The sequence below is a fragment of the Myxine glutinosa genome, chromosome 5 (genome assembly GCF_964187855.1).
Source record: "Myxine glutinosa chromosome 5, kmMyxGlut1.1, whole genome shotgun sequence".
Taxonomy (NCBI): Eukaryota; Metazoa; Chordata; class Myxini; order Myxiniformes; family Myxinidae; genus Myxine; species Myxine glutinosa.
Genome location: NC_136265.1, coordinates 155,060,359 through 155,070,917, shown reverse-complemented (window position 1 = coordinate 155,070,917; position 10,559 = coordinate 155,060,359). Strand labels below are relative to the sequence as shown.

Below are 10,559 nucleotides of genomic sequence, written 5' to 3'. Positions count from 1 at the left end.
TTTATTTTATTTTCGTAAAACAAATTCAAATTTCGCCGTTATAATTTCGCGCGGGAAACGCGCTCCGAATCGATTCTACTTGTTACCAATTTAGGCCTAATAAATTTAGTCCCGGGTTCGAATTCCACTCCTCGACACCAATTGTGCAGACGTGGTCATACCATAAAACCGCTCGGTAAATAACATCCAAGCCACGTCTGTAACAATATATATATATATATATATATATATATATATATATATATATATATATATATATATATATATATATATATATATATTGTTGCGGATATGGGATTTGCATCCATCCATATCCGCTTGTAAATATTCCCCTATTTCCTGAATACTTCCCAACTCTCCCCAATCCCCCATTCCCTCGTCCCATTTTCTGTAAACAACACTCTGTAGACCCGACCTCCCCCTATTTCCCCCATTAAATGTCGCATCCAGGTCCACCGCATCTCATGTAAGACAACTATAGGACATCTTGCTAGTTATTCTGAGTCTATGTCAGTTAAGGATTCGTTTCCATTAATTCTGACCCTTCGTTGCACCAGAATGTGATTGTATGGCACCGTTAGGAAGTTTAGGACCTCCCAATACCTCCCCGCAGCTCTTCCTCACAGTTCTCTTCAACAACAACAACAACAACAACAACGAGCGCAGGGAGTGCGCGTCCTCACTCCGGCTTGGTAGGAGTGGTGGGAGGACACCAGGCCTTCCCAACGAGCCGCCATCGGACATGTGCTCGACGGGGTTACCAAACAGGGGCTCCCTGTCGGCTCCTCTTCAAGGGCGGAGCCCGGTAACCCCCGCACCCAATGGAAGCGGCGGACCGGCCCCAGTTGGGGCGGAACCAACCAGCCGAGGGCGTGTCACTCCCCGCTGAGCATGCGCAGTGAGAGAGAGGTGACGTCACAGATGCGCGCCGAGCTGAGAGAAAGCAAGACGTCCCCTCCGAGCGCTGTGAGACCTCCCTGCATCTTTGGACTGTGTTTATCCTGTCCCCGAGCCAAGGTGCACCTTGTGCCATCGACCTACCTGTCCATCCCTGCCATCAATCCCTGTGTAAGTCTACCTTGTCCGTTTGTCCGTGGTCTGTCTGGGCTAAGATAAGACTGTATTTAAGTGCCCATCTCTTCTGTGTCTTTACCTCACTCTGCCTTGTAATCTACCCCCTTTTCTCCACCACTGTAATTATACCCTCCTCCGGAGGTCTTGAGAACTGTACTGCATCGTTTCATCTTTCCCAGTCGTCGTGTCCTTTCTATCATTGATTTGGCATAGCGCGATTTGGCCAACGTCTGGGTGAATCGGGTGAGTCGGGAAGAAAGGGGGAACAACCGTTCGGCCGCGGTTACCTCCGCTCGGTAAATAACATCCAATCCGCGGTCCGTAACAACTGGTGTCGAGGAGTGGGATACGAGGCCCGAACCAAATTTTTTTTAAAAAACATCGACAAAATTTGGTCAAAATTATAAAGTACCGAAATTGCTTTTGTTTTACAAAAACCCGAATTTTGAAAGTCGCGCTATGGGAGATCAAGACGGCTGGGTTCCGGTAGAGGAGAGTGAGGCAGGATCGATCCAGGACCAAATTGAGGGACATGAGGAGAGCGAAGCAGTGAGGGCGGCAGGTTCGCAAAATGGCGGCGCTAGGCATGGGGAAGAAGAGCGCGAACAACAGGTCGGCGCCGCGCATGGGATTTGCGGTAGCGGTACCCGTGCCGCCGATGGACATGCAAGTCCTCATGGCGCAAATAGGGGCCCTGTTGGCCCAGAATAGCGAGAAATTGAGGGATGACATGGGAAACCAGATCTGGGGTTTAAGGAATGACATGGGGTCCAATAGCAAGAAATTGAGGGAGGACATGGGGGCCAATAGCCAACGGTTAGAACAAAGAATGGGGGCCGAGGGATTAGACAATAGATTAGGGGAAATACAGGAGGGGTTAACGGGGGTAGAAAACAGAATGGCCGCTCAAGAGAATCAAATGGAAGGGATGAAAAAGGGGTCAGAGGGGTTAGAAAACAGTATGGAAGGCAAATTGAGGGACATGAGGGACCAAGCGGAAAGGGAAGTTAAACAAATGGGGCAGCAGATAGAGGGGGTCAGAATCGGGGTAGAAACTAAATTGGATGCTCACAGGGAGGAAATGGAGCAGATGAGGGTGGCATCTGGGCAGGAGATGCAAGTGATGGGAGGGGAGATCAGAAGAGGTGTGAGTGAGGAGGTCGGAGGAGTGCGCGAGGCGGTGAGGCACTGTGAGGAGCGCATGGAGAAGGAGGTGAGAAAGGGGACTGTAAAATTGCAAGGTGGTATAGAGGAGTTGACGCTGGGAGTAGAACAGCTGACAGTGGGACAAAAGGAGTTGGGGGACCAGGTAAAGAAGAACACAGCGGTAATAGAGGGTTTAAAATCAACACAGAAGGAGATGAAAAAGGAAGTAGGGGTAATTAAAAAAGAGTGTCAGACGGTACATGAGGACCTGACGAGGAAAATGAACAAGGTGGTAGAGGTGATGGAGGTTAAAGAGCGGGAGGTGCGGGAGCACATAGAAAAAAATAAGGTGGAGTTAGAGGAAGAACTTAAGGGGGCGCACGAGGAGATGAAGGAGGTGAAGCAGAAATTAGAAGAAGTGGAAGAAGGGGTGAGCGAAATTAAGAAGCGATGGAGAGAGGATAAGAAAGAGATAAAAGAGGAAGTAAAAGAATTGGTCCAAAGTCTGTGTTCAAATCGTGATGATGTGCTCATTAACCGGATGAGGGATTCGCAGGTGATGGAGGAGAAGCGAAGAGAAAGAGGACCCGGTGTAAGTGGTGACCAATATGGTCGTGCGTATGATGCGCCAGGTGATTTAATAAGCTTGGGGGTCGAGATGGACCCGGGTGTTCGTGAGAGGCCGTTAGTGAAGTGTGCAACAGGTACGGTGTGCGAAGGAGGAGGTGTGCGAGAATGTCCGACTCTGGGGTGTGTGAGGAAAAAGTGCGCGCCAAGGAGTGAGTGTGCTGTCGAGAGTGAGTCGGTCGTAGCGCGTGTGCGAGGGAGCACATGGAAGCGGGTAGTGAGGAGTGTTACAGAGGATGTAACGGAAGCATGCACGCCTGTGGTGAGTGTTACAGAGGATGTAACGGGAGAGTGTGCGCGAGAAAGGGGTGTAATGGACGGGTGCATGAGGAAAGAGTGCGCTGTTGAGAGTAAGGGTGAGTGCGCTGTCCAGAGTGGAGGTGAGAGTAGTAAGAGTGACACGGAGCGTGAGTTGGTTGTGGCAGGTGAGAGAGGATGTACACCTGGAATGGAAGGATGCACACCTGGAATGGTAGAGCGTGTGTGGGAATGCACACTTGAGTTGGTAGTGAGGCACGTGGTTGGGTGTGCGAGTGAGAGCACACCTGTGATTGTCACAGAGGAGGTGACCGAGGAGGGGGCGCGAAGAGGTGTGTTGGTGAGGTGTGCGAACGACGAATGTGTGCCAAGGTGTTCGGTGGTCAGGTGTGTGACCAAGTCTGTGAGCGGAATGAGTGTACCTGGGTGTGTTAGAGAAGGTGCAATGACGAGGAGCATGGGAACAGCTGGATGTTTGAGCAAGGAATGGGCTGCGGGGTGTAAGCATGCAGGTGAGGCATCGACGGTAACCGGGTTAGAGGTTAGAACGACTTATAGCCGAATCGGGCCCTCGGAGCGCGTCGGGCAGCTTCGCGTGCCGCGAGGACCAGCAGGGATCCGAACCATGGCGGTTTCGAAAGAACCGCCGTACGCGATCCACGCCGGGCCGCGCTTTGAACGGCCGCGTCCGTGCTCCATTAAGCGGAGCGGGCAGCCCGATAGGAAGGGTCGTCATGGCGACCCCTTTTTGTTGAGGCGTTCCGGCAGGTCGAGATCGGGCCATGGGATGGCTCCGTGCCGAGGTGGTGCGTGGGATCTCGGCCCGGGTAAGCGTCCTTCCCTGCACCGAGTGTCGGACGCATCCAGCCGCCGGCACCAAAGAACCCGCATTCATTGCTCGGCTGTACGAAGCCGAGCTTTACAAGTGAATTGGCGCACCGAGAGGATCTAGTAAGTAGACGGGTGATGAGGTTAGTGTTTTGGACCCAAAATTAGAAAAAGGCAAAATTTGATGATTGGCAAAGGATTGGCAGTAATGATTGGCAGATGATGGGTAGTGATTGGCAAATTTTTGATTTGTTGAAATTTGATGTGCAAAATTGGTAGTGGGAGATGCCCGATGTGGTGGGATGGCAACTCTGTCATCCCTCACAATGGGGGCAAATGCGCTATAGTTTATGGGGTGGCTATGACAACCGAGCCAGGGAGGGCTTGGTTATATTGATAGGGACTAGAGGTGACTATAGGTGACAAGATTTAAGTAAGAGACTTGGTACCTGTAGTGGGGACGTAGTAGCTTAGTGTTTGATAATGACGTGGGAGCGCTGAGTGTAAGGGAAGACGGAGGAGCGCGAGTTTTAGAAGGGAGTAGGCAGAGCAGATGATGCAGTATGAATGGAAGTGCTGGTGAGCAGCTTCAAATGAGGCATCGGTGAGGCAATGCTCCGAGGTGTGTGTGAGTGTACAAGTGATGAATGAGAGAGCATTGCGGATGAGTGTCATGGTGAGTAGTGAGTGTTGTGGATCAGCGCGAATGCGCTTGGGGGAGAGAAGGGTGCAGGCGGCACCAAGTCTGAGAGCACAGGTGTGCAAGTACAGGTGTGTGGAATATATGGAGCAGAGAATGAGTGGTGTGGAGAGAGTTGGAGTAAGTGGTACGGAGTGGTGTGCATGGTGCGAAGGTGTGGATGGGGGAAGAGTGGACCCCTTTCACGAGTACCCGGGGAGGGTAGTTTAAAGAGTAGTTAGAAGGTATAGGTAAATTGTGGTTGGATATTGGCATTTGTGGTGCGGTTGCAGAATGGTATTGTGGATGGGTGCATTGGTGTGGTGAAATTGGCTGGTCGTGTGGCCTGTTAGTATGAGTGTGAATGGTTGGGCACTCCGCCACTGTTAGATGTCGGCCAGGTGAGGCCGCAGGTGGGCTCTGGGAGCCGTTAGTGTCAGTGGGTGCCTGAGGATCCCGGGTGTGGATCGGGCAGGCCGTGCCAGAGAGGGCACCGAGGGGGTGAGAGTGCGAGAGGGCCTTCCCCAGTTAGTTAGGTTAGGGTGAGGAGCAGGTGAGCTCGGTAGGCAACAACAGTGGTGGAGGTGTGCAGGTGGGCGGACCAGCTGGGAGCGTCACACGACCCAGCCACCGAAATTGTGCGGGAGCACCGAGTGTTGAATCGGGGAGTGAGACCCAAATTGATGGTGTGCACCACAGATGGTCAATGGGATTTTGGTTCTTCGAACCACATAGAGTAACCAGGGCCAATGGTTTGGCAGGAGAAAGACCCCGGGTAATGTAAAGTTGTTAAAGTCATTTAGGAAATAGTTAGGATTGATGAACCTGTCGCACCATACGCAGCCACTTACCTGAGGTGATGATGATGACTCCACACCTGTGTTTTCTTTGTTTTGTGTTGCAGGAGATGAGAATTGCTGTTTGGATTTGTGAGATGCATCACGACGTGGATGAGACATTGGGGTGATTCCATCTCTCCCTCCTTAGGAGGGACTGATGATGAATTGGTGATGGCAAATTTTGATGTTGAGTTGGAGATGGTAAATTTTGATGAGAGTTGGAAAAGGCAAATTTGATTGGTTAGGAGGGAGAGAAGACGAATTTGGTTTATGGGAGGAACAGGGAAGACAGTAGGGACGTTTGTCGATGTGTAAAGTAGATGTTTATGGGTAGTGTTGTGTTTTGTGGATACAGTAAGGGGTAAGGGAGGGGCAATGTTGGTTACCTGGTGGGGGGGGGTGGGGGGGGGGGGCGTACGGTAGGAACGTACCTGTCTCACCTGGTTCCCATGTGCCCCCAGTGTGCATTACCTTGTATTGCGTGCACTTTTGCGCCCTTACCACCTTACTCACTTGTCTTCTTTTGTCTCCCACCTCCAAGGATCTGGCTTTGGGGCAGAGAGAGAGGAGAGAGGAGAGAGAGGTGCTGGCTCCGCAGTTGTGGGCCTGTACTTCCGCTGCTTGCTGCCTGGATCAATACACCATATGGACCACAATTTTTGTGGCCGCCCACAATGGACCGCAGTTCTTTTGCGGTCAAGCACCACCCGTTGATGGACCTCTGGGTCAACGTGGCACCTATGCCATACAGGTGAACCACTTTTAGTTGGCCCCCCTGACGGCCACAATTCAGAAATGGACGCGGTTGGCGCCTTTCTTTATTTCTAAAGAAGCCAGAAGGCCAAGTGCACTCCATGAAGGCAAGACCAGCGGCAGAACATCGGCCGGCTGCGACACCACCGGTGACCATGGACACTTGATTGTGCATTGTTATTGAACACTTTATTGGTGCACCGGATGGTGCTGACTGTGCATAAGGGGGTGGTGCTTTTGGTGCTTGGAAGGGGTGCTCTGCACATTATTAAAGGCCGTAGGGCCACAGGGCACTCGTGGGTTGGTGTATCGATGCTGGCATGCGTGCTCTCCCTCTGCATAACATCTGCATGTGTTCCTCAAAGAACAGGTCCTGGATCGTAGTGTAAATATCAGTGTAGTCTTGTATAAATGATGCTCCCTACCGGCTGTATGTTTAGTTTGAGGATGCTTTCCGCGATTCGGTTATCCTGTGGGTGTGTTTCTGTTAGGAGAAGGGTGCAACGTCGCAGGGGGACATATTTACTCATTTGTGAACATCTGTAAAACTGTCGCACTCAGGGTTGAGTTAATAGTAGAGGGAACTACATCTGAGTGCCACACTAAAGTAGGTAAAAATTTATCGGGTCGGGACGCCCCGAGGTCGAGAGGGTGCAGTGTTACGGATATGGGATTTGCATCCATCCATATCCGCTTGTAAATATTCGCCTATTTCCTCAATACTTCCCAACTCTCCCCAATCCCCCATTCCCTAGTCCCATTTTCTGTAAACAACACTCTGTAGACCCGACCTCCCCCTATTTCCCCCATTAAATGTCGCATCCAGGTCCACCGCATCTCATGTAAGACAACTATAGGACATCTTGCTAGTTATTCTTAGTCTATGTCAGTTAAGGATTCGTTTCCATTAATTCTGACCCTTCGTTGCACCAGAATGTGATTGTATGGCACCGTTAGGAAGTTTAGGACCTCCCAATACCTCCCCGCAGCTCTTCCTCACAGTTCTCTTCAACAACAACAACAAGCGCAGGGAGTGCGCGTCCTCACTCCGGCTTGGTAGAAGTGGTGGGAGGACACCAGGCCTTCCCAACGAGCCGCCATCGGACATGTGCTCGACGGGGTTACCAAACAGGGGCTCCCTGTCGGCTCCTCGTCAAGGGCGGAGCCCGGTAACCCCCGCACCCAATGGAAGCGGCGGACCGGCCCCAGTTGGGGCGGAACCAACCAGCCGAGGGCGTGTCACTCCACGCTGAGCATGCGCAGTGAGAGAGAGGTGACGTCACAGATGCGCGCCGAGCTGAGAGAAAGCAAGACGTCCCCTCCGAGCGCTGTGAGACCTCCCTGCATCTTTGGACTGTGTTTATCCTGTCCCCGAGCCAAGGTGCACCTTGTGCCATCGACCTACCAGTCCATCCCTGCCATCAATCCCTGTGTAAGTCTACCTTGTCCGTTTGTCCGTGGTCTGTCTGGGCTAAGATAAGACTGTATTTAAGTGCCCATCTCTTCTGTGTCTTTACCTCACTCTGCCTTGTAATCTACCCCCTTTTCTCCACCACTGTAATTATACCCTCCTCCGGAGGTCTTGAGAACTGTACTGCGTCGTTTCATCTTTCCCAGTCGTCGTGTCCTTTCTATCATTGATTTGGCATAGCGCGATTTGGCCAACGTCTGGGTGAATCGGGAAGAAAGGGGGAACAACTGTTCGGCCGCGGTTACCTCCGCTCGGTAAATAACATCCAATCCGCGGTCCGTAACTATATATATTATGTATATATATATCCATGTCTACAAATCAAATATATATACAAATCTTACCTACAAATATATATACAAATCTTACCTACAAATATATATACAAATCTGTATATATATATATATATATATATATATATATATATATATATATATATATATATATATATATATATATATATATATATATATATATATATATATATATATATATATATATATGCATATATATATATTAATAATAATAATAATAATTCATTTATTTTGTATAGCGCTTTTCCAGAAGCCCAAAGGCGCTTTGACAGAGTGGCAAACATAATGCATAACAATACATGAAAACAACAATTGCAAAAAGACAAGAATCAATAGGGAAATATTTAAAGCAAAAGGAGGGAGAAGGAGAAGTGATAGTCAGGGGTTAAATGCTGTGGGTTGAATGTTGAATGCAGTGTTGAACAGGTGGGTCTTTAGTGATGTTTTGAATGTGGTGAGTGAGGAGGAGTCTCTGATGGTGTGAGGTAGTGAATTCCAGAGGGTGGGAGCAGCGATGGAGAAGGCCCCGTCCCCCCAGGATCTGAATTTGGTCCGGATGGAGGGGGTCAGGAGGTTGGTACCAGCAGAGCGGAGGTTGCGGGTGGGAGTGTGTCTGGAGAGGAGGTCAGCCAGGTAGGATGGGGCCAGGTTATGGAGGGCTTTGTATGTCAAGAGGAGGATTTTGTACTGGATTCTCTGGGGGATGGGGAGCCAGTGAAGCTTGTAAAGGACGGGGGTGATGTGGTCACGGGTCCGGGAATGGGTGAGTAGACGGGCAGCGGAGTTCTGAATGTATTGGAGTTTATTGGTGATTATTGAGGGTGAACCATAGAGGAGGCTATTGCAGTAGTCCAGACGGGAGGTGATGAAGGCGTGGAAGGATTATATATATATATATATATATACATATATATATATATATATATATATATATATATATATATATATACTGTATATATATATATGCATATATATATATTATATATATATATATATATATATATACATATATATATATATATACATATATATATATATATATATATATATATATACATATACTCCCCATGGGATATATAGGGTGATAATGATGACATCATCGGGAAGTGGCATTTCAGCCATAATTGATTGAATTGAAATCCTTTTCCAAAATCTGAAACTTCATACATCTGATTTACGACTAGATGTCAGTGGATAATTAAGTAAAATTTATGATGTCCTATGTCACATGGTATGGCAGCTATATTGGCTTAAACGAAAACAATTGGACATAATTTTCTCCAAATGTGCTGAACTAAAAAAATAGAAACTTGGCATATGTCATCAACTCCCCATGGTGTATATCGGGCGATAAAGATGACGTCATTGGTGAATTACAGCCATAATTAATAATCATTGATTGAACTGAAATCTTTATCCGAAATATCTGAACCTTCATATATGTGATCTATGGCTTGATGTGAGGGAAGAATTCAATTTATGACGAAGAGAACCCATGCCAAAAAACTATGTGACATAATATGGTCCATGGTTGATATGGGTATATGGCCCATAATAACAGTATGCTCAGTTAATGATGGTATTTTTGTTTTGAATGAACATGTGAGGAGAGACTATGTGCTCTTGGAGTGCCATTCTAGATTGAGAAAGGATGGAGAGGGAAGGGAGTGTGAACAACAGCGAATGGGTTATTATCAATAACAATTGTAATTACTACAAGGTCTGAAAAATTGGTTGGAATTGTCAAATTTCTGAATACTAGCAACGGTACCCGCCCTATGGGCGGGGCTTCAATTGGGAAGCCCAAATGAAAAGGCAAAATGTCAGAAATTGAAGGCTTTTTTTATTTTAAACGATTCATATAAACATCCGTTGAATCATATCACACGCAAATCATCAAAATCTAAACAGTACATGGCGCCCATTTTGAAAAAAAGACTGAATTCTGCAAAACGGAAGCGGCCGCTACAGGCGCTACACGTCTTTCTCAGTCGCACGTTTTTGTGTGAAGAGTGCGCGCCGAATCTGTAACACGGAAGCGGCAACTACACCTGTTTCTCAGTCGCTTTGCACACGCTGCCGTGTTACTTCGGAGCCGCACGTTTATATCGGAAGAGTTCATCAGGAGTCTATCTACTCTCTCCTGGTACGTATAATTTCAATAAAAGACACATCACTGTTCATATCGGTAAATATTATTCCATCGTGTTTGGAAAAACTGGAAAATTGGAAAACTTGGAAAAACAATACCGCCTATTTTACTCCAGGGGGTCCTAGGATTACCCACCCAAAATATCGTTGCGATCGGTTCAGCCGTTTTTGCGGTACCTTCGAACGGACGGACGGACATTTGGTGAATTATAGTAAGATATCGATGAACCATGCCATGCACAGAAGCACCCAAAGACATTTCCTTCACATTTATGAAATATACTTAAAACAATTCACGAAGACGCGCACCTCAGAACGAAAGGAAGTTCGTGCTCAGGGAGGAAAACAATGAACTCTACTGGCACCGACAATGCATTCAATTAATTGTACAGGAATGGAAAATCTCGCATGCGAACCTA

The 10,559-nt window shown here is 48.0% G+C and overlaps 1 protein-coding gene across 3 annotated transcripts in view; it reads right to left on the bottom strand.

The window, feature by feature from the left end:
* LOC137426905 (putative helicase with zinc finger domain) overlaps positions 1-10,559 on the bottom strand; it is a 331,899-nt gene that overhangs the window by 112,578 nt on the left and 208,762 nt on the right. The window lies entirely within an intron of this gene.